Below are 26,728 nucleotides of genomic sequence, written 5' to 3' on the forward strand. Positions count from 1 at the left end.
GTGTGCAGGGCCCTGGCTGGGGCAGGCTCTGTGTGCAGCTGGGCAAGGGCAACTCAGGAGAGCCCTGCTGGGCCCTGCAGAGGTGATGCTGCTGCTGTCCAGGGCTGAGGAGTGGCTGAGGGCCCTTTGGGAGGCTCCCAGCAGAGAGACAGACCACCCAAAGTTACAGTTCTGGAGTCTCTGTAAATGTGCAAACATTCCTTGGACGATCCGGTGTGTCCCTTTCAACTCAGAATGTCCTGGGATTCTGGGATTACAATTCCTGTTCTTTTTCTCTCATCCCCTTGTTTTTTATAATCAAAAGAGAAAAAAAATCAAAAAACCCTTGCAACAGTGTTAGAACAGTAAAGTAAAAACCAGACACTTATTGGAAGCTTCCAGGTGTCCCAGTGGGGATGGGGAACACCCGGGCCCTCATTTACACAATTTATTAAGGTTGATTAATTAGGATATTTAACAGGAACATCCAAGAGGAGATTCACTTACCCCAGTTGCACACCCCTGGCTCAATCCATTGAAGTAAGTCCAAGGGCTTCTTTGCCTTCTATTTTTGTTATGACTGCTCTCATTCTGGTCAAAAAACAAAATGTTCTTGTAGGTCCTCTTCCTGATAATAAGACTATACAGGATACTATATGTATTGTATACTATATGTATTTCAGGAATGTATTTAGACAATCAGCTTATTTTTCTAAAATCATAGAAAAAGCTTAGGGAAAATAATAGAAAATACAGGATGATAGTTATAGAAGTATATAATAGTAATAAGTTCATTAAGAGATTAATAGACTTAAATAAGGATTATAGATTTATAACTATGTAAAAGTAATTTATAGAGCTACAAATATATGAAAAATGTATAAAATGAAAAAATCTTTTTGTCCTCACCCCAACATTCCCATCCTTCTCCAAGCAAGAAATTGAAAACACTCTCAGGAAAGCTCCTGATCTTTACAGCAATCCCAGGCTTTCCTTCTTTGGGAAGTGTGCTCTGGAGCTGTACGCATGCTGGTCTGGAGCTGAGAGCAGCCTGCCCCATCCAGCCCCTCTCAGCAGCAGCCCCTGCCCTGCTCAGGGTGGCTCCTTCCCCCCACAGCTTCTCCCCAGCGCTGGGAGAAGCTGCCAGGGCTGACTGAGAGCTGTCCCTGGAAGGCAGCAGAGTCCCTGCCCCAGCATAGCGCCCTGGGCTGCAGGACCCTGCTCTGCAGGACATCCCTGGGCACCTCTGGCTGCTCTGCACAAAAGACAATCAGAGAATGTACTCACAGGGTCTGTAGGCACTGGGATGTTCCAGGTTTAGGAGATGGCTGCAGGAGCTGCAGCTGCATTGTCCTGTAGCCAGAGGATCCGGTGCCAAGGATTGGCAGTGATTCTGCCCCAGGCACTTCTCAGCACCTTCCCAGCCCTGACTGATTGAAGCTCTCTGTGCCTCTGTGCTGTGCCCGGGGTGGCTGCAGGCAGTGCCCCAGCCCTGCTGGGCTGGCAGAAGAGCTGCTCATCAGGAGAAATGTGCTTTTGGAGCTCTTCTTGGTTACCAGGAGGTGCCTCTGTGCCAGGAGCCCAGCTGAGCTCAGCAGCACAGACACAGCACAAGGACTTTAATGAGCCTCTGGGGCTTTTTGCTTAGGCTCTGAACATCAGTCCCTGAGAGGGAGCCGAAGAAACCTCTCCAGAACTACAAGGCAGAATCCAACTCCAAAGTTTCTTGAAGTTTTAATGGGTCCCACTGAAGGACACAACTGAGAAAGTGTCCCCAGGCCCCAGGCAGAGCAGAGAACTGCAGGCAGTGATGACAGGTGAGGACAAAGAGAAGCCAAGCCTTGGTGCCCTGGGGCACAGCAGGGTCTGTGCCACCAAGGGCTGTGAGGAGACACCTTGTCCTGAGGCCCTGGGGCCTCCTGGCACAGCCCCAGCCAGGCTGGGCACTGTCAGCCCCTTGTCACGCCCTCAGCATCCCCCCTAACCCACATCCCTGTGGCCTCAAGGATCTGCTGGAAGCAGTCCCTGGGGAGCCTTGTTTAGGAATGTCCCTGGGGGCTCCTTCATGCTCCCTGAAGGGACTGCAGGTTTTTCAAAGGATTTTGAGTTTGGCTTTTGCCTGGCAGTCGCTGAGAAGTTTCTGCAATCATGGCCTCCAATTATCTGCTGTAATTAGTCCCTGGAGAGGCTTTGTCAGTAACAACACTCAGTGGGGCTCATTAATGCTTCAAGGTACTTCAGTTATTTGGTACTTGGTGTTTCCCTCTTGATACAGACTCTCTGAGAGGTTTGTGCAATCATGGCCCCAATTATCTGTTTTAACGAATCCCTTGAGAGCTTTGTACTGACACTCAGTGGTGCTCATTAATACTTTGAGATACTCAAGGTTTTTAAAGTACTTTGGATTTTCCTTTCCACATTGAATCTCTTAGAAGTTTTTGTGCCATCCTGGCCTCCAGTTCTCTCCTCCAAGGAGTCCATGAGGAGCCTGTGTAGGGGATGGACCTCAGTGGGACCCATCCATGCTCTGAGACACTTTGGGGTTTTTGTCTGTCTTTGACTCCTGGAAAGGTTTGTGGAATCTCCTCTCAGGCCGTAAGAATCCAGGGCTCAGCTCCAAATGCACCACGTGGCTCATTAGGATCAAACAAGTCTTGACAAACCATGGCTCTGCCTTGATTTCCCTCTGCTGTAGTGCAGCTCCTCAGAAATATTTCTGTAGTGGTTTTCGTTCACCAATTTGAGATTTCTTGGAGAATGCAGCAATTATTGTTTTGAGTTCAGTGTTGGCTAATTACCAGTGCACTCACCAGAATATACTTACTCATTTCCTCCTGTGTGATAAGATTAGGAGAACGGCAAAGCAGATTCAAAACTTTAAGAGGGTATAAGGAAAAGTTCATTAAGAGCAACTAAAAAGAAAGAGTAAGAAGAACAAAACTTTCAGAACACTTCTCCTCTCCCTACAACCTTTTCTTTCTTACTGACAATAAAAAGAGACAAACTTAGAATTTTCAGTCAGTTTACCTCAACTAGAATAGTCTTTCTTGAGTTCACTTAGGGAGAGGAGTCTCTCTTTAATGCTATGGAGACTTCTCCAGAAGAAACACTTCTCTTGTGGCTCTCAATTTCCATGAATAGCAACTGCCCAGAAAAATCTGCAACTGTGACATCCCTCCCAGTTTTTCAAAGCTCTTTTACAGTTGTGTTTATGAGCCATGTCAACTTGGTGGGGTATTAGTTTAAAGATGAGCTGTTTAAGAGCAAACGTTCTCCTCATCTATTTCTGAAATAATCTTCATCTCTGAGAACAGAGATACTTTTCTTCTCTCAGTGAAGGCACAGGATGTCATCACTCTTCCATTTTTCAATGTTCTAACTTCTCATGGGATCACAGCTACTTCAACATTTGCTTACTTTAGCATGGAGGTCTTTGCTGAACAAGTCAGTTCCCCATAATTTTCAATGCGATACAGGGAAAAAGAGAGTCTGATGTATCAGTTACATCCTTCTCTATTGCTTTACAAGAGGATTTCAGCCCCAAGATCAAGGCATCTCCTCATCCCTCCCATCTGGGACTCAACTTCCCCTTCACTGACCTTGGTGTCTTCATGTTGCTCCTCTGTAGGACTGCACTTTGTCCTTTTCTCTCACTTGAGGGAGGATGGAAGCAGTGAATGAGTTAATATCTCACCTGGGGCCTGCAGATTGTTTCGTGACCCCAGCTGGGCTCAGTACTTGCAGCCAGACCTGCTCCATGTTCCCTTGGTTCCATGGGGCCCCACAGTGTCCCAATGGTCCCTTGCTTCCATGAGGCCCTGAGGTGCCATAATGCCCCCTTGGTGACACGAGGGCCTGAAGGGTCACAATGGTCTCCATAGTTCCATCAGGCCCCAAAGAGTCATAATGGTCTCTGGGTCCATGGAGCCTTTCTGTGTCACCATGGCCCCTTGGTTCCATGGGCTCCAGTGGTGCCACCATGTTCCCCTTGGTTCCATGGGCTCCAGTGGTGCCACAATGATCCCCTTGGTTCCATGGGCTCCAGTGGTGCCACCATGTTCCCCTTGGTTCCATGGGCTCCAGTGGTGCCACAATGATCCCCTTGGTTCCATGGGCTCCAGTGGTGCCACCATGATCCCCTTGGTTCCATGAGGCCCTACAGTGTCCCAGGGATCTCCATGGGGAGGAAAGAACCCTGCCCCAGTGTTGCAGGGGCAGCTACCAGAGGGCAAGGCCAGCCAGACTTGATGGTACTGGCAGATTTTGCCTGGGAGCAACCCTTGGATATTCAGAATTTTAGAGATGGAATCCCAATTTCAGACATGGACACCCAGAGGAGAAGGATGGTTTTTTTCCATAGGAAGGAAAGCACGGAACACTGGTGTTTGAGAGGCAGATGAAAGGTGGTCATCAGAGGCCTAGGCCAGCCAGACTTTCTGTCCTGGTAGCTTTTGTCTGAAAGCAACCCTTGGATATACAGAATTTTGTGTGGTGGAGCCCCAGTTTTGGCCATTTCTGTGTAGATAAGAAGGACGGTTCTTCTCCAAAGGAAGGAAAGCACCAAGCCCAAGTGTTTCAAAGGCAGATGAGGAGAGAGGTGGCTCCTTGGATGCCAAGCCAGCCCGACCTGTTTGCCCTGGCAGCTTTTCTCATGGAAGAATCCTTGGATATATGGAATTTGGGAGGAGGAATCTCAATTTCTCACCCAAGTGACATAAGAAGAAGGATGGTTCTTTTCCATTGGAAGGAAAGCACCAATCCCCAGTTTCTGGAAAGTAGGTGAGAGGCAGCTCCCAAGAGGCCAAGAGCAGCCAGACCTGTCTGTCCTGGAAGCTTTCACCTGGGAGCAGTCCTTGGATGTGAGGAGTTTTGGAGGTGGAATCCCAGTTTTGGCCATGGGCACCTGGTGAAGATGGGTGTTTTTTTCCCACAGCAAACAAAAGCACAAAGTCCAAGTGTTTTGGAAGCAGGTGAGAGGTGGCCACCCTCAGGCCAAGCCAGCCAGACCTGTCTCTCCTGGCACCTTTTGTCTAGGGGCTATCCTTGGAGATAGGGCATTTTGGAGGTGGAATCTCAGTTTTGGCCGTGGGTGCCTGGACAGGAAGAAGAGTTCTTTTCATTAGGAAGGAAAGCACAGAGCCCCAGTGTTTCAGAGGCAGATGAGGGCCAGCCCTCAGCAAGCCAAGGCCAGCCAGACTTGTCAGTCCTGGCAGCTTTTGTCTGGGAGCTATCCTTGGATATAGGGAATTCCAGAGGCAGTTGCCCAATTTTGGCCATGAGTGCCTGGTTGAGATGGATGTTTTTTTCCCATAAGAAAGAAAATCCCCTGGTCTCACCTTTTGAAAGGCAGATGAGAGGTGGCCCCTGGGTGGCCAAGGCAGGCAGATCTGTCTCTCCTGGCAGATTTCATCTGGGAACAATCTGTGCATATAAGGAAATTTAGAGAAGGAATCACAATTTGGCCATGGGCCACTGGAGGAGAAGGACAGTTCTCTCCCATAGGAAGTAAAGCCCAGAGCCCCAGTGCTCCAGGGGTAGATGAGAAGCAGCCCTCAACATGCCAAGGTCAGCTGGACCTGTCAGGTGGTCCCCAGGAGGCCCAGCGAGCCAGATCTGTTCCATGTTCCCTTGGTTTGGTGGGACCCCACAGTGTCACAATGGTCTCTCCTTGGTTCCATGAGGCTCTGCAGTGTCACAATGTTCCCCTTGCTTCTGTAGTGTCACAATGGCCCCGTGCTTCCATGGGACCTTGAAATGTCACAATGGCTTCATGGTTCCACAAAGCCCTGATGTGTCACCGTGGCCCCTCGGCTCCATGCGCCCTTGCTATGTCACATAGGCTCATCTGTTACACTATGGGCTGCACAAGGTCACCATGGACGCTTGGTTTCTTGGGGCCTCCGAGTTTCACAATGGTCTCCTTGATCCCATGAGGCACCACAGTGTCACAAGAGCCCCTTGGCCCCATGAGGTTCTGTAGAGTCACCATGGTTGTTGTCAGAGGCTGGATGAGATCGATGTCCCGAGACACCTTGGGATGCTCAGAATGCCCATGTGGGGCCAGGGCCAGGTCAGGCCTTGGTTTGTGGTGGGACAGAGCCCCGCCCCCAGCTCTGGCCTGGCAGAGCTGTCAATCACACAGCAGGGGGTGATGCTAACCCAGCTCTGATTGGTTGAGCTGTCAATCAATCACACACCAGGAGCAGCTGGTGCCTGCCCTGACTCTGATTGGACAAGCAACTGGCAGTCCCACCCCAGGGGCAGGCCCATGAAGGCCCAGGGGTTAAAAGCCGGAGCACGAAGCCAGCTCATGGTGTGGATCCTGTCTTGTCCTGGGGTTCCTCTGTTGGTGATGCTGGAACCTGAGTAGCTGGTGCCTTTCTATATGTGCATGTCTTTCTAAACATCTTCTGTCTTTCTGTTATTTTCTATTTTTTCTCCTTCTAATCCTACTTACCTGAAATTATTTTGGGTAACTTAATATCATACGGGTTAAAGGTTTTGAGGTTAAATGGGCTAAGTTTAATGAAGTTAAAGCTATGATGAGAGATTTATGTTGAAGTGGATGTTGTATTAAAACATTTGCCAAAGTTCCTCGACTGTCTATATTTTGTCAGTACAATTTTGTGTCATTTTGACATCTTACCTCAGTTGGTTAGAGCATTGTGCTGGCATCACTGAGGCTGTGGGTTCAATCCCTGTGTGGGCCATTCACTTAAGGTCCGGACTTGATGATCCTTGTGGCCCCTTCCTACCAATAATACTCTTTGTATCTGTCCATTTTGAGAGTGTCTGTTTGATGTTTCTCCTGTGCACCAAAACTCGAGTAAATGAACCTTTGGTTACTCCCAGCATTTCAGTGTTATAGGGTGTTCCAGCCCTGCAGGCTTACAGTGGCCTCTTGTTTCCATGAGTCCCCACAGTGTCCCACTGGCCCCTTGGTTCCGTGAGGATCTGCAGTGTCACAGAGGTTTATTACATTTGTCCTTTCTTGCCCTCACATCCCCCTGCCCCACAAACAACCCTGAGCCATCCTTGAGGGACAGGCCCTGCTGGCCCAGGCTGGGCTCAGGGCTTGGCCTTTCTCCTTCCCCCAACCAGCCCAGGCCTTGCTCAACATTGCAGTTCCCTGCTCAGAGCCTTTGGCTGCCTGCAATCCTGGCCTCAAGGATCTGCCCTCATCAGTCCCTGGGGAGCCTTTGGCACTTCCTACCCTCGTTGGGGCCCAGTGATGCTCCAAGGGACTTGGAGTTTTGCTTCTGACTCCTTCAGCAGCTTCTTCATCCTTCTCTCAGTGCCTGAGGGTCCTGGACTCAGCCTCAACCCATGTAAGGGCTGATTAAAATGCAGAAAGCCCTCTAGAAGCTCTTTCCCTTCCTTCAGTGGTGTTCATGTCTCCAGGCCTTGTGCAGCACACTGGAGTCTGTTTAGAGCATCTTTAAGGAGGAAGATTTCAAAGTGCACCTCATGACATTTTCATTAATCAAGTGAGTAATTTTTTATTTTCCAGTTACAAAAAGAGCTGATAGAAGCATTCCCAGGTGATCTTGATGCTTAGGAGGTCTGGGCACAGAGAAGAATGAGCCCCTTGAGGGCTGACCCAGTTTGGATAAGCTGTTCCTCACCACCAGCCTCACCATGTCTGACATGACCCACCTGGCACTGACATCCCTGTGCCCTGCAGCAGAACCTTGTCCCCTGAGCTCTGCAGCTCCATATCCCAGCCCATTGCACCATGTCCCACCTGCTCTCCTCAGGGCTCTGCCTGCACACAGGCCCAGGAGAAGTTTTCCTTCTGGGAAGGAAAAAATGGAAAAGCCTGAGCAGGTTTCCAAAACAAAAAACCCCACTCAGGAACCACCTGCTCAGGCCAGGCTGCCCTGGAAAGGTGTCACCTTTCTCCAAGGGACAGTGTGAGGAGAAATGATCTCTGGAAGCAGAATTCTCTGAGTCTCCCAGCTGAATTCTCTGTCCCTGTCTTTTCCCTGGATCTCTGTTGCAGATGGAAGCTGCTGGTGCCATCCTCACCTTTAACCTCTCTCTTGAATTACAACAGATGTTCCCAGGTGTGTTAAGCAGGATTTGCTCAATGTTTCTACAAAAGTTTTGTCTTCCTTATGGAATGAAGGGGCCATTTTGGGACCGAGGGGTTGATGTGGAAGCAAGGAGTCAATTGTGACCCTGGGGTCCCATGGAACCAAGGGGCCATGATGACACAGCAGGGCCAGGTGGATCCAGTGGTCCATTGTGACACTGTGGATCCAAGGAGACCATGGAGACACCCCCAGAACCTCATGGAACCAAGGAGTCCATGGTGACCCAGCAGGGCTGCATGGAGCCAATAGTCCATGGTGACACTGCCCATCCAAGGAGGCCATTGTGACACTGCCCATCCAAGGAGGCCATTGTGACACTGTGGAAGCTCATGGACTAAGGGAGGCCATTGTGACACAGAAGAACCTCATGGAACCAAATATCCATGGTGACACAGCAGGGCATCATGGGAACCAAGGAACCGCTGCTGGCAGTAGGGAAACTCATGGACCCGGGGCCCTTGTGGTACTGCAGAACCAAGAGAGCAGCTGGACCTTGTTCCCTGGCCCTGCACAGCTCCTTGGGAGGCACGGCAGGAGCAGCACCCTGGGAACCCTGGGAATGCCCCTCTGGGATCCGTGGAACACACTCCCAGGGGCTGGAATTCCAGTTCCCAGCCAGGAAAAGGTGTTCCTGCCCTGGGATGCAAAGACCTTAAAAGGAGATAAAAGCCAAGCGCAGCAAGATCCTACAGTGACATTTCACTGCCAGCGTTCATAACTTCACCCATGGTTGTTGTAGCTCGTGGATTGGGAATTAAATCAGGGCAGGGTCTGTGGTGGGAGCTGCCCTGGGTCAAGGGAGCCACTGAGAGAGAAACAGAGCAGGCAAAGAGAGGCAGGAGGGAAAGGAGGGCACAAACACAATCAGCTGAGAAGGTGGCACTCTGAAAAACAAACTGGAAATGATGGAAAATTAATGGGACAGAAACTAATAGTTCTGAAAATTTTATTTACTATCAAAATGCATCCCACACACCCAGGTCCCACAATCCCGATCCCACACCCTCAAATTTGGATCCCACTTCTCCCAGTCTGTAGCCAATCCCATCTCACCCTGGAGGCTGTGGAATTCAGTAATTTTAGCATAGGATTGACTTTTTTGAGGTGGGAACAAGGCAATTTGAGGTTGGATTGAGCCCTTTGGGGTCAGATTGTGGTGTTTTCAGTGGGACTGAGTAATTTTGAGGTGACAGATCAATTTCTCTTTACTTTTGGAGTGCAAAGATATGGAGAACACTTCCTGAAATGCCCCAAGAACCCACAAATCTTCCAGAATATGTCCCCAAACTATAAATGCCTTCTCAAGTAACTGTTAACTGATGGAACTTTCGACATCTTTGATAAATTTCTTTCTTTTTAATCCTATTTCAGATGTTTTTAAGCGATAAAGAAAAATCATGAGGAAATTGGGACCAAACCAAAAGGATAACAAGCCAAGTGTCCTTCCAGCACAGATCACTGAATGTGAGTTACCAGGGCTCTGCCCAACGTGGATCCTCCCAGGGTGTTGAAGCTGGAGCGGTGCACGAAGCTCTTCCAGCAGTTGGGGCATTTGCAGGGTTTCCCTTACCAGTGCGTCCATTGGTGTCTGGTAAAGTGACAGCTCATGGAGATGCTTTCTCCACACTGGGGACTCTTGTAGGGCCTCTCCCGAGTGTGGATGCGCCAGTGGGTGATGAGGTGGGAGTTGTCCTTGAAGCCCTTCCCACAGCTGGGGCAGCGGAAGGGCCTCTCCTCTGTGTGAATCCACTGGTGCTTGAGGAGATTGGAGCTGGTCTGAAACCTCTTCTGACACTCACAGCACTTGTATGGCCTCTTCCCACTGTGGATCATTTGGTGGATGATCAGCTGGGACCTCCGACTGAAGGTCATCCCACATTCCCCACCACTGTATGGACTTTCCCCAGTGTGGATTCTCTGGTGGTGGATCAAGTGGAAGCTGCAGCTGAAGCTTATCGCACATTCCCCAAACTCATAGGGCCTCTTGCTGGTATGGATGTGCCGATGGTTGACAAGGGTGGAGTTGTGCTTGAAGCCCTTCCCGCAGTCAGGGCAGCAGAAGGGCCTCTCCTCGGTGAATCTGCTGGTGGTGGATGAGATGGGAGCTGATCTGAACCTCTCCTGACAAATGGGTCTCTCATAGAGCCTCTCCCCAATATGGATGTGTTGGTGGATGGCAACGGCGGATCTGTAGCTGAAGCCCTTCCCACACTCCCCACACTCATAGGCCCATTCCCCGGTGTGGATCATCTGGTGGCTGATCATGTGGTTGCTCTGCCTGAAGCTCTTCCCACACTCCAAGCACTTGTGTGGCTTCTCCCCATCATGAAGCTGCTCATGGACCACCAGTTCCGAGCTCTGGATCAACCTCTGTCCACCCTCCTGGCACAGGGTGGGTCTTTCCTCCTCAGAGCACCCTTGGCTGGCTTTGGAGCCCCTCCTCTTGTGGAATCTCTGGGGATTTTCCTCCCCGTTGGATTCCTGTGCCATGGAGCCACTCAAAACAGCCGCTTCCATGAGCTTCTGTTGTGGGGATTTGTCGTCTCTGGTCTCCATCCTGAGCTCCTTCCTTGGGGGAGGAAGGACAAGGAGAGGATGGGATTTGCCTCCTTGCCACACGGAAGGGGAAGGAGATCCCCCTAGCCCATCTCCGGCAGGACAGCCTTGGCAGCAGGGTTGTCCTGCAGCTGGGAGCCAACCTGGGCTGGGAGATGGAGCAGGAGAGAGAGGGAAAGGGGCACTGACTTCCTCCTTACCTGCCTCGGTGTCCTGGGCATGTTCCTTTTCCTTGCAGCCTCCTCTTCCATCTGGCAAAGGTTTGGAAATGGGAAATCCTGTTTTTGGAGGAAAACAACAGATGAGCACGTTGAGTTTTGTACTGGAAGGCAAACCTGGGGAAGGGTCTAAGCCGGAATTACAATTTAAGAGGAAAATGAAGATCAAGGCAATGATACAGAAACACTGCCTTAAACTGACAGGGTCGGGATATAACCTGCTGGTCAGGGTGGTGACTGCAGTCTAATTAAATAGTGGCTGCAGTCCTGTTGGAGAGATGAACGTGATTCTGTCAAAGCAGTGATCCTGTAGAAGGGTCTGGTCTTCCTCTGAAGGTCCAGTGGAGGTTATGGAGCTCTTGTCCTCTGGCAGTCCAGTAGGCAAGCTGCTCCTGGTGTTGCAAGTCTCAGCTTATATCCATGTAGGAATGCTTGGATCCTCCCCTTGGGCAGAGCATCCCACAAGAGGATGATGGAATTTTATCAGTCTTGCAGTGCCACACAATGGCCCATTATCAGAAGATATCTCCCCTGGAGGGCGTTATCAGGGCTGAGTCATGGAAGAGGTAAAAAACACTGCCCCACCTGTTTATAACAGTTGATGAAGATGGTCATAAAAACATGCATTTGGTTACATCTTGCATTGCAACCTGAAACAGTGGGGTAATCTCTGCTCAGGGGGTGAATACCACCCCGCTTACCCAAACTGGCTCCGGTGTAAAATCTCCACTCCGGGAAGGCCAGGCACATAGGGGACAATGTCACACTTACCCTGCTCCAGGGGTGGGCTCTTTTTCCTATCATTCCCTTCCTGTCCCCCCTATTCTCTCCCATTTACTGTTCAATAAAATTCATTTTGAATTTGATTTCATTATCATCTTAACTGGGGAGAGGAATCTCTCTAACAATTTTCTTAACCAGACTCACCAGACTGTGAAATTATTTTGGCACAGTGAGTTTTGGCACTGTTCTCTGACCCCAAGTGCCTTTGACAAACAGCATGGTTCCCTCCTCTGAGGCTGTTAGCATTCAAAAACACATAATCCCGGGGGTTATATGCGGTGCTTTTTATTAAGAGCTCTGGGAATCGGGGTATATTCAACCCAAATCTGACTCCGACCATACATCCGAAATGATCATGTTTTATACTCTATCGTTACATAACTTTCATGTTAATTATTAAACTTATATTGTTCTATTGTATACATAAATTTAGCCCCTCTTTGAATTTCCAACATAGTTTCTCACTATTCTTCTTATGGTTATATAATAATTACATTTAATTACTAAACAATCATCACATCTAACAATTATATAATTTATCATACTGCTTACGCAGGTGTAGTTGATCTGGGAAACCACAAAGCCTAACATTTTAGATTCTATCTCTAACTTTTTCCAGGGTTCCACTATCATTCTCCCCCCTTTGAAGGCATTTTCACTTCACTATAGGTGTAAATGTTTTCACTTGATACAGTCCTTTATTCCTCAGTTCGTATTTGGTTCTTCAAATCCAGGGTTGATGTAAACGTTGTCGTGGATGCTGTTACAAACTGGAGAACCAGAAGATGGTGGGCATGGATCTTGTGTTAGTGCCTTTATTATCCTCATGTTCCAGGATGTTTTCTTCTGTATCTCTCCCTTTTAGATGCTGTAAACTAACCAAATTGCTAAGAATACAGTTGGTAAGATTATCACATTCTCAATGATACATTTAATCCATGAACTCACATTCCACCCTAATCCTTTAAAGATTTTTCCTAACCAGGTTGTAGCCAAATCCTTTTGTTCTTCTTGTGCTTCATGGTCTATTTGTTTCAGCTGATTGATGTCATATTCTACATCTGCAGTTACATTTGGGATATGAACGCAGCAATGATCAACTTGTCCCTTTAAAAATCCACATACTCCATGCTCTTTCAGGAGTAACATATCTAGGGCCAATCGATTTTGTAAAGTAATTTTTGTGGTGGCTTGTAATTGTATATTTAATTCTTTAAATCCTTCCCGAGTAACTCTTGCCAGTCTACCTACCTGACCTGTAAGTTTGTACAGCATCTCTCTACTCTGATAGTTTGCTATAGGAGCAAGCAATGACTCTAGGGCCCATCCAAATTTCACTCCACTAGAGGGTTCTTGCCAAGTGTCATGTGGATTTTCATCATCTAGAACTTCTCGTCTTGCTCTTATCTGCAGAAGTTCATGTTTTCCATTAAATGGGGACCTTTTCCAAATTTCCAAATTGGACATAAGGTTGGGAGGCCTAAAGTAATCTCCTTTACTTTCCTGTCTACAGGCAGATGTGTTGTCCAGGTACCATCACTTGCTGCCCATACAAATTGTCCTGGACCTCGGATTGTAATCCTGGTACGCCCTATAATTACTTTATAATTCACTCTGCCTGGTTTATGTTTGATCCCTCTGCAAGCACAACCAAATTGTAGGGCTATTGCCAGGGGTGGCATCTGTTTTATCTCTTCATCATCTGAAGTGCAGTCGTAAGTTTTATTACATGCCCACCAACTTACTTTGTCTGCCCTCGTTCTGCTACTAGTGTCAGTGTTCGTTATTGCTGGATCTGTTTCATTCTCGGGGCCTTCCCACTTAATACACCAAGGGGTGTTTGCCATATATTGAAATCTTTGAAGAATACTCACAGACCACGCACTGTCCCAAGGTTCCATCTGATCTTTCTTATCCTTGGCCTCACATTCCCATACCAGAGTTGTTTCTGTAACTTGTCTCGATTCGGGTACCAGTTTACATGTAATTATTTTGTTCTTTTGTATTTCAGGTAGTTTTGATGTTATGATTCCCCAATTTACTGGGTCTCCTGCTGCCTTTGGTGTTGGCAGACAGGCAGTTATTCAGCTGGTGTTTTGCATTTTGGCAAAATCTTTGACTAATCCAATCATTACATTCTCAGCCCAAACTGCATTAGAAACCTTTATCACCTGTGTTTCTGTTTGTACCTCTCTCTTCATTCTAGAATGAAGAGTGGTTAGTTGATCATTTTGCATTCCACATCCCAAAGATATTAATAACCATAACGTTAGCACAATTACTGATAGCATTCTGAAAGCAATTAAACACATCTTATCTGCAGCCTTTGTTCATTCCAGAGTTTATACAGTCTGTGATCCAGGATGGACTTTTTTCTCTTGGGTATAGTGGATCCAGGGTTCCACACCGGCTACTTTGACTGCTGTAAAGGTGGTCAGTAGTACCTGATGGGGTCCACTCCACTTTTCTTTCAGCGGTTCCTCGTTCCAGTTCTTGATGTACACCTTGTCTCCTGGATCTATGTTATGAACTGGGTTCTCAATGGTTTATTCCACACGAGGATACTCCGGAGCCGAGCTAAAGTTTTCCCAAGAGACAGAACATAATTATATACTTCCTGCTTTCCTGTGATATGTACATTAGGGTTAGGCTCAGGAGATTCATATGGTTTCCCATACAATATCTCATAAGGACTGACTGACATCCCACTCCTAGGCTTTATCCGAATCCTCAACAGTGCTATTGGCAAAGCCTGCGGCCACTGCAATTTGACTTCTTGGCATATTTTACTGATTTGCCTTTTTAGTGTCTGATTGATCCTCTCTACCTGTCCACTTGACTGGGGTCTCCACAGTGTGTGGAGGTCCCAATTTATCCCCAGCAGGCTACTTACCTCTTTTACTACTGTAGCTATGAAATGGGGTCCCCTATCTGATGATACCCCTAGGGGTACCCCGAATCTGGGAATAATCTCCTGTAGTAACCACTTAACTGTTTCCTTTGCTTGGTTCGTGCGACAGGGAAGGGCTTCTGGCCACCCAGAGAATGTGTCAATCCCCACTAACAGGTATTTGTATCCTCGAGTTTTTCGTAGCTCTACAAAATCTACCTGCCAATAGTCTCCTGGCTCTATTCCTATCCAAATTCTTCCCAGCTGTGCCTGTTGCCAGGCCACTGGGTTGTTTTCAAGCAGATATCACATTTTGACATTACTAATTTTGCCATTTTTAACATCCGTACTGAAATTAAACTCTGCTTTAGTAATTTTACCAATGCCTTTAGTAATTTTACCAATGGGAGCATCCCCAGTGACATTCATTATGTTTAATTTGTAGAACTTCTCTCATTATCAAGGGGGGTACCACTATTTGTCCTTGTGCGGTTACATATCATCCTTCTGAATTCTTTTGTGCATTTAGCAAACGTGCCAGTCTCTCATCTTCTACTGAATATTTTGGTTTTTGAGGCAAATTGAATTGGGATACATTAAGCTTCAAAGGTATCAATACCATTGTTGTTTGTACCTCTCGAGCAACCTGTCGGGCTGCCCAGTCTGCCTTTCGATTTACCTCACAGATTTTGGAGTTTCCTGATTGGTGTGCTTTGCAGTGTATGATTGCCACTTGTTCAGGTTTTTGTACTGCCTTTATCAATTGCAGGACTGCATCCTGATGTTTAATGTGCGTACCCCGAGAAGATAACAGTCCTCTTTCTTTCCACAGTGCTCCGTGTACATGCACCACTCCAAAAGCATATTTTGAGTCAGTCCAGATATTTACCTTTTTCCCTTCACTTAATTCTAGTGCCCTGGTTAAAGCAACCAGTTCTGCCTTCTGGGCAGATGTATTTGGTGGTAATGCCTTTGCCTCCACTACTGTATTGACTGTTGTTACCGCATATCCAGCGTATCTGGTTCAGTTTTCCATGAAGCTGCTCCCATCTGTAAACAGCTCCCACTCCAGCTGCTCTAGTGGGATGTCTTTCATGTCTTCTCTTGCTGAATAGGTGTACTCTATTACTTCTAAACAGTTGTGTTCTAATGGGCCTTCTTCAGTTGTGGTACCTAGGAACAAAGCTGGATTCAAAAGGTCAGTTGTTTTTAATGTGACATCATCCTGTTCAGTCAGAACTACCTGGAATTTCATCATCCTGCTGGGAGATAGCCAATGGCCCCCCTTTTGTTCTAAGACAGTGGTTACCATGTGTGGTACATAGACATCTATGTGCCTTCCCATAGTAAGTTTCCTGGCTTCTTGTATCAGGATCACAGTAGCTGAGACTGCCCACAGACATGGGGGCCACCCGGCACTTATGTTGTCGAGTTGTTTGGAAAAGTAGCCCACTGGCCTTTTCCAGCTTCCCAGACGTTGGGTCAGGACTCCTAGTGCTAGGCGCAGCCTTTCATGTACAAACAGCTGAAAATCTTTAGACAAATCAGGTAACTCTAATGCTGGAGCAGTTGTCAGTGCTTCCTTTAATTTTAGGAAGGCTTCTTTCTGTGGTTTGCCCCAGGCTTCATACAGGGGTTTTGCAATCAGTCCATAGTCCATGATCTAAAAGCGACACCATCCTGCCATCCCAAGGAAGACTCGCAGCTCATGTGAATTCTGGGGCTCTGGAATCGCACAAATAGCTTGGATACGGTTAGTACCTAGTTTTTGTTGCCCTTGTGAAATTTCACATCCCAGGTAAATCACAGTATGTTGTGCAATTTGTGCCTTTCCTCTGGATACTTAATAGCCTCCCATTCCCAGTGAATTTAAAATCTCAATGGTTACCTTTATACAGGTTGCTCTTTCTTCTGTAGCTATTAGTATATCATCAACATACTGCAACAATAAGTATTCGTCTCTTGGTACTTGCCCATTTTCAGTCCAAATCTCCAGTTCCTTTGCCAATTGGTTTCCGAATACGGTCAGCGAGTTCTTGTAGCCTTGTGGGAGTCGTGTCCATGTGAGCTGGGTGTTTCTTCCATCCCCTGGGTTTTCCCACTCAAAGGCAAACAGTTTCCTACTTTCTTTGTCAAGGGGGATGCAGAAAAAGGCATCTTTTAAATCAATTACGGTAAACCATTTATATATCTCCTTTTCGGATGTTAGCAATGTATAAGGATTTGTTACCACTGGATAAATGTCCTTTGTTATTTTATTTATTGCTCTCAAATCCTGCACTAATCTATATTCACCATTTAGCTTCTTTACTGGAAATATCGGTGTATTAAATTCTGATTCACATTCTTCTAAAATTCAGTATTTCAAGAATTTCTCAATAATCTTTACTATTCCTTGCCATGCTTCTGGTTTTATGGGATATTGTTTGACTTGTACAGCCCTTGCCCCTTCTTTTAACTCTATGTGCACTGGTTGTGCCAATTTAGATTTCCCTGGTATATCTGTCTCCCATACAGAGGGAATCACTGCATCTTCTACCTCCCTAGGGATAGAGGGAACAGGTTTTTCTTTGATCATTAATATCTGTCCCATCTTTGATTCAGGTATTTTCATTATAAGCTGTCCATTTTCAAAGGTTATTACTGCATCAAGTTTTGCTAGCAAATCTCTCCCTAAAAACGGAATTGGACACTCAGGTACATATAAAAATTCATGTGTTATAATCTTGTTTCCAAAACACAAATCTAGGGGTTGCAGGAAAGGCCGTTTTTCCTCTTTCCCTGTAGCGCCGACTATTGTCGTTTCCTTGTCCCCAATTTGTCCTTGCAAATGATTCAATACAGAAAAAGTAGCTCCCGTATCTATTAGAAATCTGACCTCTTTATGCCCTAACTGTATATTTACAACAGGTTCCTTAACTTGTTCTACCGGTTCAACGTCTAGTCAGCTGGTATACTCCCCCAGGATAATCTCCTTGGTAGCCTGCTGGAACTGATTGCCCTGGTCAAACTGGTTATTCAAACTTGGGCAATTTCGCTTCCAATGTCCCACCCCATTGCAATATGCACATTGATTCAGGCTTAACCCCTGGGTAACTGGTCTCCTACCCCAACCATTCCTGTCACACCCCCTGAAATTTGGGTTCCCTCTCCCCTGTATTACTGCCAAAAGATTCTGCTGCTGCCTTTTACTAGCTTCTTTTACCTGATTGTTATATACCTTCCAAGCAACCTTGAGTAACTTATCCAAATTCCTTAATTCTTCCCCTTCTAATTTTTGCAATTTTCTACGAATGTCATCCTGTGATTGGCCCAAGAATATGAGAGCGAGCTGAACCTTTGCTTGCTCTGTATCCATTTGGAGGTCTGCATATTTCCTTGCTACCTCCTTAAGCCTCTCCAAAAACGCAGTGGGAGATTCCTTCTTTTCCTGTCAAACCTCATATAGTTTGGACCATTTGATAGTTTTGGGCACAGCATTCTGAACTCCTGTTTGGATCCACTCTTGATATTTCCATAATCTCCTCATATCGCACAATAAATTAGGGTCCCAATTTGGATCCTCAATTGGGAAATTCACATCTAAATTCCCTGTTACCAGCCCATTTCTAATATCTTCTCTTGGCCTCTCTTTGGCTGCCTTAAGTACCATTTCTTTTTCAATAGAATCCATCAGAGTATCTAATATTACTTGTATGTCATCCCAGTCAGGATTTTGACTTTTCATAACCATTTTTACTACACGTGCCACTTTATCAGGATTTTCTCTATAAGTTCCGGCTGACTGTTTCCAAATAATTACGTCTGCCGGGGAAAAAGGCCCTTTTACAAATACTGGCCCTTCCACTCCTACACCTTGTCGCAAGGGGGCAATCACAGTCCGTTTTTGTTTCCTTATGCCGTCTCTATGCACAACAGGAGCAAGCTTTGCCTGACCCCGGATTCTATGGGCCATTGGGGTCACTGATTCATTACCATTGCTATCTTTTTCACTCGCATACCTCTTTCCCCTTTCTATCACAGTTAGATTTTGCTCATTTTGCGAGGAGGAGGGATCGGGTGATAATGGGAGAGGAGGATAAAGAGGGAAAGGTGTACTAGACGAGACAGGTTCAGGGGTAGGTGGGTGAGGAGCAGGTAGTGGGATAGCGACAGATGAAACAGGTGGGATAGGGTTAGGTTCTCTTGTTCCTATTGGAGCTACTTGTAAATCAATATCTGTATAATTTTCCCTACTCGAGCTTTCTTTTAACGCCAAGTGTTCTAAACAACGTTCCTCACAAACCCCACACTTTGCAGATGTTTTAACCATTAATAATCCACATTCATTCTGCCATTCTGGCTTTCCCCATAAGTAGAAAAACAGATCAACATATGGGACTTCATCCCATTTTCCTTCTTGTTTACAAAATGACATTAACTGCGAAATAGTGTTATATTGCAGAGTACCGTATTTTGGCCATTTTTAACCGTTCTCCAAGGCATATTCTGGCCACCATGAATTACAATAATCAATCAACTTAGTTTTATGTAATCCTTCCCCAAAGTTACCTTGTTTCCAATGTGTTAATAAGCACCCCAAAGGAGAATTTTGCGGGATAGCGGTGTTACTGCCCAAAATCCCTTTAAGTTTCTCCATTTCAAAAATGCCACAAATGCCGAACCTGCAACGCTTTTGCAATTGTCTTACGGAACGGCGCCTAGGCTTGTACCAACAGGAATTCCTTTAGCCCAACCAAGCGTAGCTTTCGCTGCGTCTTATTGGCAGGCATCCAAACCAAAGTAAAAAGCACCTTACCTTTCTCCCGGGGACGTTTGTGAGCGGCGGAAGTGGTCGCAGCCGATGGGCTCCCCAAGAATCCGTCGGTGCCGGCTGGAGCGTGATCGAGTCGCGAACTTGCTCAGCGGCACTCACAAGGGTCCCATCTGTGGGTCTCCAAAATGTTAGCGTTCAAAAACACATAATCACGGGTGATTTTATGTGGTGCTTTTTATTAAGAGCTCTGGCAATCAGGGTATATTTAACCCAAATCTGACTCCGACCTTACATCCGAAATGATCATGTTTTATACTCTATTGTTACATAACTTTCATGTTAATTGTTAAACTTATATTGTTCTATTGTATACATAAATTTAGCCCCTCTCTGAATTTCCAACATAGTTTCTCACTATTCTTCTTATGGTTATATAATAATTACATTTAATTACTAAACAGTCATCACATCTAACAATTATATAATTTATCATACTGCTTATGCAGGTGCAGTTGATCAGGGAAAGCACAAAGCCTAACATTTTAGTTTCTATCTTTAACTTTTTCCAGGGTTCCACTATCAGTATCACTTTCCTGCCTTGGACTCCAGCTCGTACTGGAGCTCTAATATGTCTGGCACGGCAGCACTCGGTGGTGGAGTCACTTCATTCAATGCACGGTAGTCCACAGTCAATCTCCATTCTCCTTCAGATTTACGCACAGGCCAGATGGGGCTGTTGAAGGGTGAGTGGGTCTTGCTGACAACCCCTTGGGTCTCCTGCTCTCGGATCATCTTATGGATGGGGATCACAGCATCTCGAGTGGTTCTATACTGTCATCAATGCACTGTGGAAGTAGCAATTGGCACCTGTTGCTCTTCTCTCGTCAGGCCTCCTACTGCAGATGAATTCTCAGACAGTCCAGGCAAGGTGTTCAATTGCTGCACACCCTCTGTCATTACAGCCGCTATTCCAAATGCCCACTTGAGTCCTTTCAGGTCTTTGAAACATCCGCTTTGAAGGTAGTCTATGCCCAAAATACACGAGGCCTCTGTAACATCACGATAGGATGTTTCTTCCACTCATACCCAGTCAGGCTCCCATCAGCTTCCACCAAACTAAAATCCTGTGATCCCCCTGTCACACCAGCAATAGAAACAGATTCTGTCCCCACATGTCTTGATGGGATTAATGTGCATTGCGCACCAGTATCAACCAAAGCTTTGTACTCTTATCGTTCCGATGTGCCAGGCCAACGAATCCACAAAGACCAGAAAACACGATTTTCCCTGGCCTCTACTTGGCTAGAGGCAGGGCCCCTCTAAGCCTGGTTATCCTTCTTTCCCTGGGCATATGTCTTGGATGTTCCTTCAATGGGATCAGACATGTCATCATCATCATACCTGGCAGTTCGGCTACAGGCAACTGGAGCTGCTTTCCTCCTGGTGACTTCCTTCAGTTCACGCACCCGTTGTGCCAGAACAGCAGTAGTTTTTCCATCCCACCTTCCCATGTCTTCTCTGCAATCACACAGGAAGAACCACAGCTCAGCTCATGGGGTGTACCTTCTCTTGCCATCTGGGGAACATCTGCCTTGGATACCAGAACCTCTTATCTGTACTGCTGAGATTTGGAGGTCTTCTTTAATCTCCTCTCTGAGCTTCCTTTGATTCTCCTCTATCTTACCCTCTAAGTTCTGCAGACGTGTTTCCACCGCTGCGATTCTGGCATGTGTCGGGCCATGTACAGCATCTGCATATGCTCGGAGCTTCCTTGCCATATCCAGCACAGTCTCATCCCTCTCATCCCACTTCATTATGGCTAAGGCAGAAGCATATTCATGTGACCCATTTCTTGTCACACAAGTTTCCACCACATCACAGATGTGCATGGTACTAAGTCTGGATTCCTAGTTGTTACGTCATCTGAGAAGACAATCTCTGCCACTGCCATTTCTCTCAGGCTTTGGATCCCTTGTTCCATGGTCTTCCATTGTGTTTGCTGCATATAAAGATCATCTGCACACAGATATCTTTGTGCAATACTTTCTAAGACCCCTGCCCAGAGGCTGTGAGTGTTAGCCCCCGCTCATCATTCCTTGGTTGATGACAAGATCATATGACAGGGATCCCAAATGCCTCACTTCAGTGCCATCCAGAATTGTAGCCTTGCCCGCAGCATCCCAGAGATGGACTAACCAACTAATTATGGATTCATCAGGTCATCGGGTGTAATCCTTCCATAAGCCACGAAGGTCCTTCAGGGAAAAGGACTCAATATTTGCGTCTGATCTTGCACCTGCTGCTTGGACTCCTGATTTTATGTCAGGAGACATCGAGGTTCCTTCTCCTGTATCACCATCATCATCATCATCCACTGGTCGATTAGTTTTTTCCGTGCATTTCCCACTTCTAGTACTGGTAGCAACAGCCATGGGTTTAGATGCTGGCTTAGGCTCACTATCTGGCTTGGCTGCTGGCTTCGAGCCTGGGCTGGTGGCTATAGCTTGAGTGACTGGGATAGCTGATTTATCTCCCTGCCCCCCTGCCTCTGTCTGCTCCCCTACACTATCGAACAAAGTGCGATAAGCATAGGCCAGGGCCCAGCTTATTGCAATTAGCCTTTTCTCCTTAGAATCATCATGGCACTTCTCTTTTAGGTATTTCCCCACTTCTGCTGCATTCTGAATTTGTTCCCATGGAAAATCCCAGTCTACAGGTTCAGAAAATTCTTTCAGGGTTTGGCCTATATTTTCCCACTGTCCACACTACTCAGGATTTTTCACGCCTGTATCTACTTCTGGGTCAGGGGTCTCACCAGCTCCTCTGGATATCTCAGCCCTCATTCTAGAGAAGCTGCAGACCATATAGAGGAAGCTTACCAGATTAAATACCAGAAAGATGGTCTCTTTAACATTCAGGGGAAACTGAACATTCTCAAAAAGTGACATAACCTATTCAAAGGAGAAGAAGGAAAAGGAAGGTTGGAAAGTCTCATTCTTGGCTCCACCTCTAGCAGACTGAGTGTAATTACTAATAAATTCCCAAAACGTACTACTGGAATTGGGATGCAGGGTAGGATGAAGAAACCATAAACCATACATATTGTAAACAGACGCCAGTATCTTTGTAAATGCTTTATAAATCATTATCACCAAGGCCAGCACAACAGCTATTCCAATCCGTACCCCTCTACCGTAAAAAATTACTTGTTATGGACAATAATCCTAGTGACCAAAATGGAACCTCAAAAAGGTCTATAGCCCAGAGCCCCACGAAGGCTTTCATCCCCAGAGACATCAGGGGTTCAAGCAGCATGGCTACTAACTGCTTTAACAACAAAAAACTCACAATTAATAGAGTTTTTTTCCACCTTTTCCAGCCACGCGTTGGGCGCCAATTCATGTATTTGTCCAGGTTTAGAGCAAATCTGGGGAAGAATCCCCCAAAGGAGCTCCGGTGGGAAAAGCAGATCCAATCGGCCCCTCCCCCCAACTGGCCCGGGGGGAAAAAATACCTCCTTGGAGAAAGGTGGGAAAAACCTGTTTATTAAAAAATAAAACCAAAACAATATCAAACAATGAGACCCCTTGCCACTCTAAAAGAGATGACAAACTGAGAAAACCCTGGGTTGAAGCTCAGCTCACTCAGTCTCTGATCAGTCCCTCCGGTGCGCTTCTTCTCTCCCCCACCTTTCACTCTCTGGAACACTCTTAAAGGTGCAAAATGTATTATACAACAGAAACAGAATGAGATGATTGGGGATAAAAGCATCTTATAGTCAACCCAGGACACTGTCCTCCTCTTTTCTCTTTCTTTCCAGATCTCTCTCTATCTCATATTTACTGTTCAATAAAGTACACTTTGGATTTGGTCTCGTTAGCACCTTAATTGGGGCAAAGGCATCTCTGTAACAATTTTCTTAACCAGACTGTGACATTATTTTGGCACAGTGAGTTCAGAGCACTGTTCTCTGACCCCAAGTGCCTTTGAAAACCGCATGGTTCGCTCCACTGAGGAGGTTGTGGTTCTTTCTGGAAGAACTCTTGAAAACTTGGACACAGTCCCTCCTTCTTCCTGGGGAACTTATGGGAGAACTGATGAGGAAAATGGCTGTTGTGGGTGCCATGTGTAAAGAAAATTTTGTTGTCCTTTATTGAGAAGTTTGTTAAAATCACTGGAGGAAAGGGAGCAAATGATACCAGCGAGACTGAAAAGGTTCATTCACCCCCCACTGAGGAACACAAGGCTTCTGAAAGTCCCACAAGAAGCCCAGCTCAAGCAGCTAAATTCCCAAATAACTCCAGCCAGAGGTCTCCAGGAGGATTTTTTTGGACAGTGTTCGGAGCCGGCAGATCCCGGACTCGAGCCCCGGATATCTCCGGGCTCCCCAAGAGGAGCTTTTTCGGGGGGAGAGGAGCCACGATCGCCCCTTGGGAGGGTCCCGGGGGTCCACGTGGGGATTGCCCAGTACCGATGGGGCGGGACATTGGTTTTGGGGATCCCCGTGAGAAGTGGGGCTGTGGAACGAAGGATCCCCGGGGTGGGGAGAGGGGAAAGGGCGATACCGGAGCTGGGGGACCCCCGGCAGCCCGGAGATGAGGCAGGGACGGGACCTCCTGACCCTGACAGGGGCGTGTCCTGGGGTGACTTCATGATGCTCGTACCCCCAATGGTCTGTTTAGCCCAGAAATGAGTTCTGCACCTTTAAGGCTGGTTCTGAGAGTGAAGGGGAGAAGGAAGAAGCAGCAGTTTGTTTTCAGATACTGCACTCATCCTCCACATGCCAGCTCCTGGATGGAAAGAGGGCGGACAGAGCTCTCCTTTGCTTTTAGTTAATTTTTAGCTCTCTGAGGCAGAGAAGTTCCCCCAACTGTTGTTTTTCTTTTTCTTTGGTGCAGTTTAAAATTGCTTGAAACGGAACACCCAGAACACCACCAGCACCTCGCACCTGTGGCCCACCAGGCTGGGCCTGGGCTGGGCATTTCCAGTGCTGCAGAGACTGATAAGAGACTGATAAGACACTGATAAGACACTGAGTGAGCCCAGCTACTGCCCATGGAAGGACTTTGTGAGTTTGTCATCTCTTTTGGAGAAGCAAGAGGTTTTATTGTTTGATATTGTTCATTTGTTTTGTTGGTGAATGCTTTGCCTGCTAAATAAAGAGATTTTTTGCAATTTTCTCCAAGGAAATATTTTTCTGAATCAGCCAGGGAAGAATCTGCTTGAATCTCCTGTCTAGAGAAACCCCTTTTGGGGATTTTCTCCCAAATTTGCTTTAAACCAGGACAGGGTGGTGGCAAGTGGGGGGAGCCCCAAGTGGCTGGATTGAGGGGAGGCTGGAGAGCAGGACCCCAAAATGCCCCAGAATCCCTAAGCAGCCCTGAAGAGGGGGCATCCCCAGGACCCATGGGATCCCCACCAGCCCTGAGATGGGGGACTAACCAGAACCTGAGAATGACGAGACCGGAAATGGGAAACTCCGGGTGGCCTTTTTTTATTCACTCTTGATTTCTGGACATCAGGTGACTTCTAGACATGCACTTGGGTGGGAGGAATCCCCAACACAAGGCATTCACACCTTTTTTTTCCCCAAACCAGGATTTTCCCCAAACCTTCCCACTGTGATATCCCCCCTGTCCCACTCTGGGTGAACTCAGTCCCAAACCTGACCCTGATCCTGGTCTCAATCTCAGACCATGTTGAGACACACTCACAGTTCTGTATTTAATCTCATCCCAGTCCCAAACTCGTCTAGCCCCAGACCCAATCCCAACCCCAGCCCTAAAGCCAATCCCATGTCTAGCCTTAACCCCAGTCCCAGCTCTAATCCAAATCTTAGCCCCAACTCCAAGCCCAGTCCCAATTCCAGCCCCTTCCTAAATCCTCAGCCCCAAACCAAATCCCAGGTTCAGCCCTTCTGGGGGTTCGGGGGTGTCTCTTTCCCTCTGACCCCAATGATGTTTGGGTGAGGTCACAGCAGAGCAGAGAGGGACAGAGACCCCCCGGCCTCCCCAGGTGTGAGAAGGTGGGAGAGCTCCCCCAGCCCTGAGCACCCTCAACGGTGAGAAGGACACAGAGCCCCTGGTCCCCAGCCCTGCACAGGCATTCCCTGGGGCCAGAGGGATGGAGACCCCCTGAGCATCCTCCAGGGTGAGGGGACAGAGAGCCCCGAGCATCCCCTGGGCTGAGAGGGACGGAGACTGCCCTGAGCACCCCCTGGCACAGGGATGAGAAGGAGGGAGACCCCCCAGGCATTCCCTGAATGAAAATGATGGAGACCCCCTGGGGAATGGCCTGGGGTGACAGGGACTGGAACAACCCCTCCAGCCGCTCCAAAGCATTCCCAGGGCATGAGGTACAGGGACCCCTCGAGCATCCTCTGGGCACTGTGTTATAAATAAGAAGCTTGACTAGGCCAATATTCAAGCAGAAATCAATTTATTAAATTAATATGTTAAATTATGAGCAATACAGCGCTGGGTACAGTGGGGGAAGTTTTCTCTCCAACTGCACACCGATAGTTGAGGCTCACAGGTATTTATAGGGGTACGCATCAGCTTTCTCAGCAGTTCCAATTCCGAATTTTTACTCATCAGCAGTTTCTATTCCAAATTTTTACATCCCAATTCTATACCTATTGTGAATTAGTTTTTATCAAGATATATCCCAGAAAGGAGTGTCCCCATATGGTGGTGGTTCGGTTTCTGAAAGAAGGAAGAAGTCTCCCAGATGGTGTGGTCCAGATTCCAGATGTGGATCCACCTTTTATTGCAGAGACTATAAATCTCATAACAATGATGTCCAGCTTCCCTTGGTCAAAACTATAAATCTTGAGTTGATGTTCATCTTCCTTTCTTAAGCTGCTTTTCACTGTTTTGTTAAGGCATGAGATAAGCATGTTTCCTTTATATATATTATAAAGCTATAGTTTCAAAGATCCTTACTACAAGCAATATTCTAAAATTATACTTCAAAAGGTTATTATTGCAAAACTCTTTCAGGCTTAGCTACAAGAAGAAAGTTAATGTCAAAGAGTAACATCCTTAAAGCTTTAATTCAAATGCTCCTAAATCAACTTAAGACTTATAAAGGTTAATTATGAACAAAAGATAGGTTCAAAGGCCTTCTTCCATGCTTTACTTTCCTCAGTAATTGTTAGAATTCGTCTTTATAAGTGTCCCATGGTCCTTTTCCAGACATATTACAATCACAAATACACAAGTTGCCTGTATGTACCTGACACAAAACACAGCTTTGTATTTCACAGGGGGGCACAGGGACGGCTCCTGTGAGAAGCTGCTGGAAGCTTCCACTGTGTCTGGCACAGCCAATTCCTGGTGGCTTCAAAGATGGACCTGCTGCTGGCAAAGGCTGGGCCAGTTACAAATGGTGGCAATGCCTCTGCGATAACAGATTGTAAAAGAAATCAAAATAGAGATTGTGGCGCAGT

At 46.8% G+C, this 26,728-nt stretch overlaps 1 pseudogene; it reads left to right on the forward strand.

Annotated features, from left to right (window-relative positions):
- The window catches only part of LOC131560158 (zinc finger protein 850-like), a 596,580-nt pseudogene that overhangs the window by 107,135 nt on the left and 462,717 nt on the right, over positions 1 to 26,728 (forward strand).

This window comes from Ammospiza caudacuta, chromosome 7 (genome assembly GCF_027887145.1).
Source record: "Ammospiza caudacuta isolate bAmmCau1 chromosome 7, bAmmCau1.pri, whole genome shotgun sequence".
NCBI classification, from domain to species: Eukaryota; Metazoa; Chordata; class Aves; order Passeriformes; family Passerellidae; genus Ammospiza; species Ammospiza caudacuta.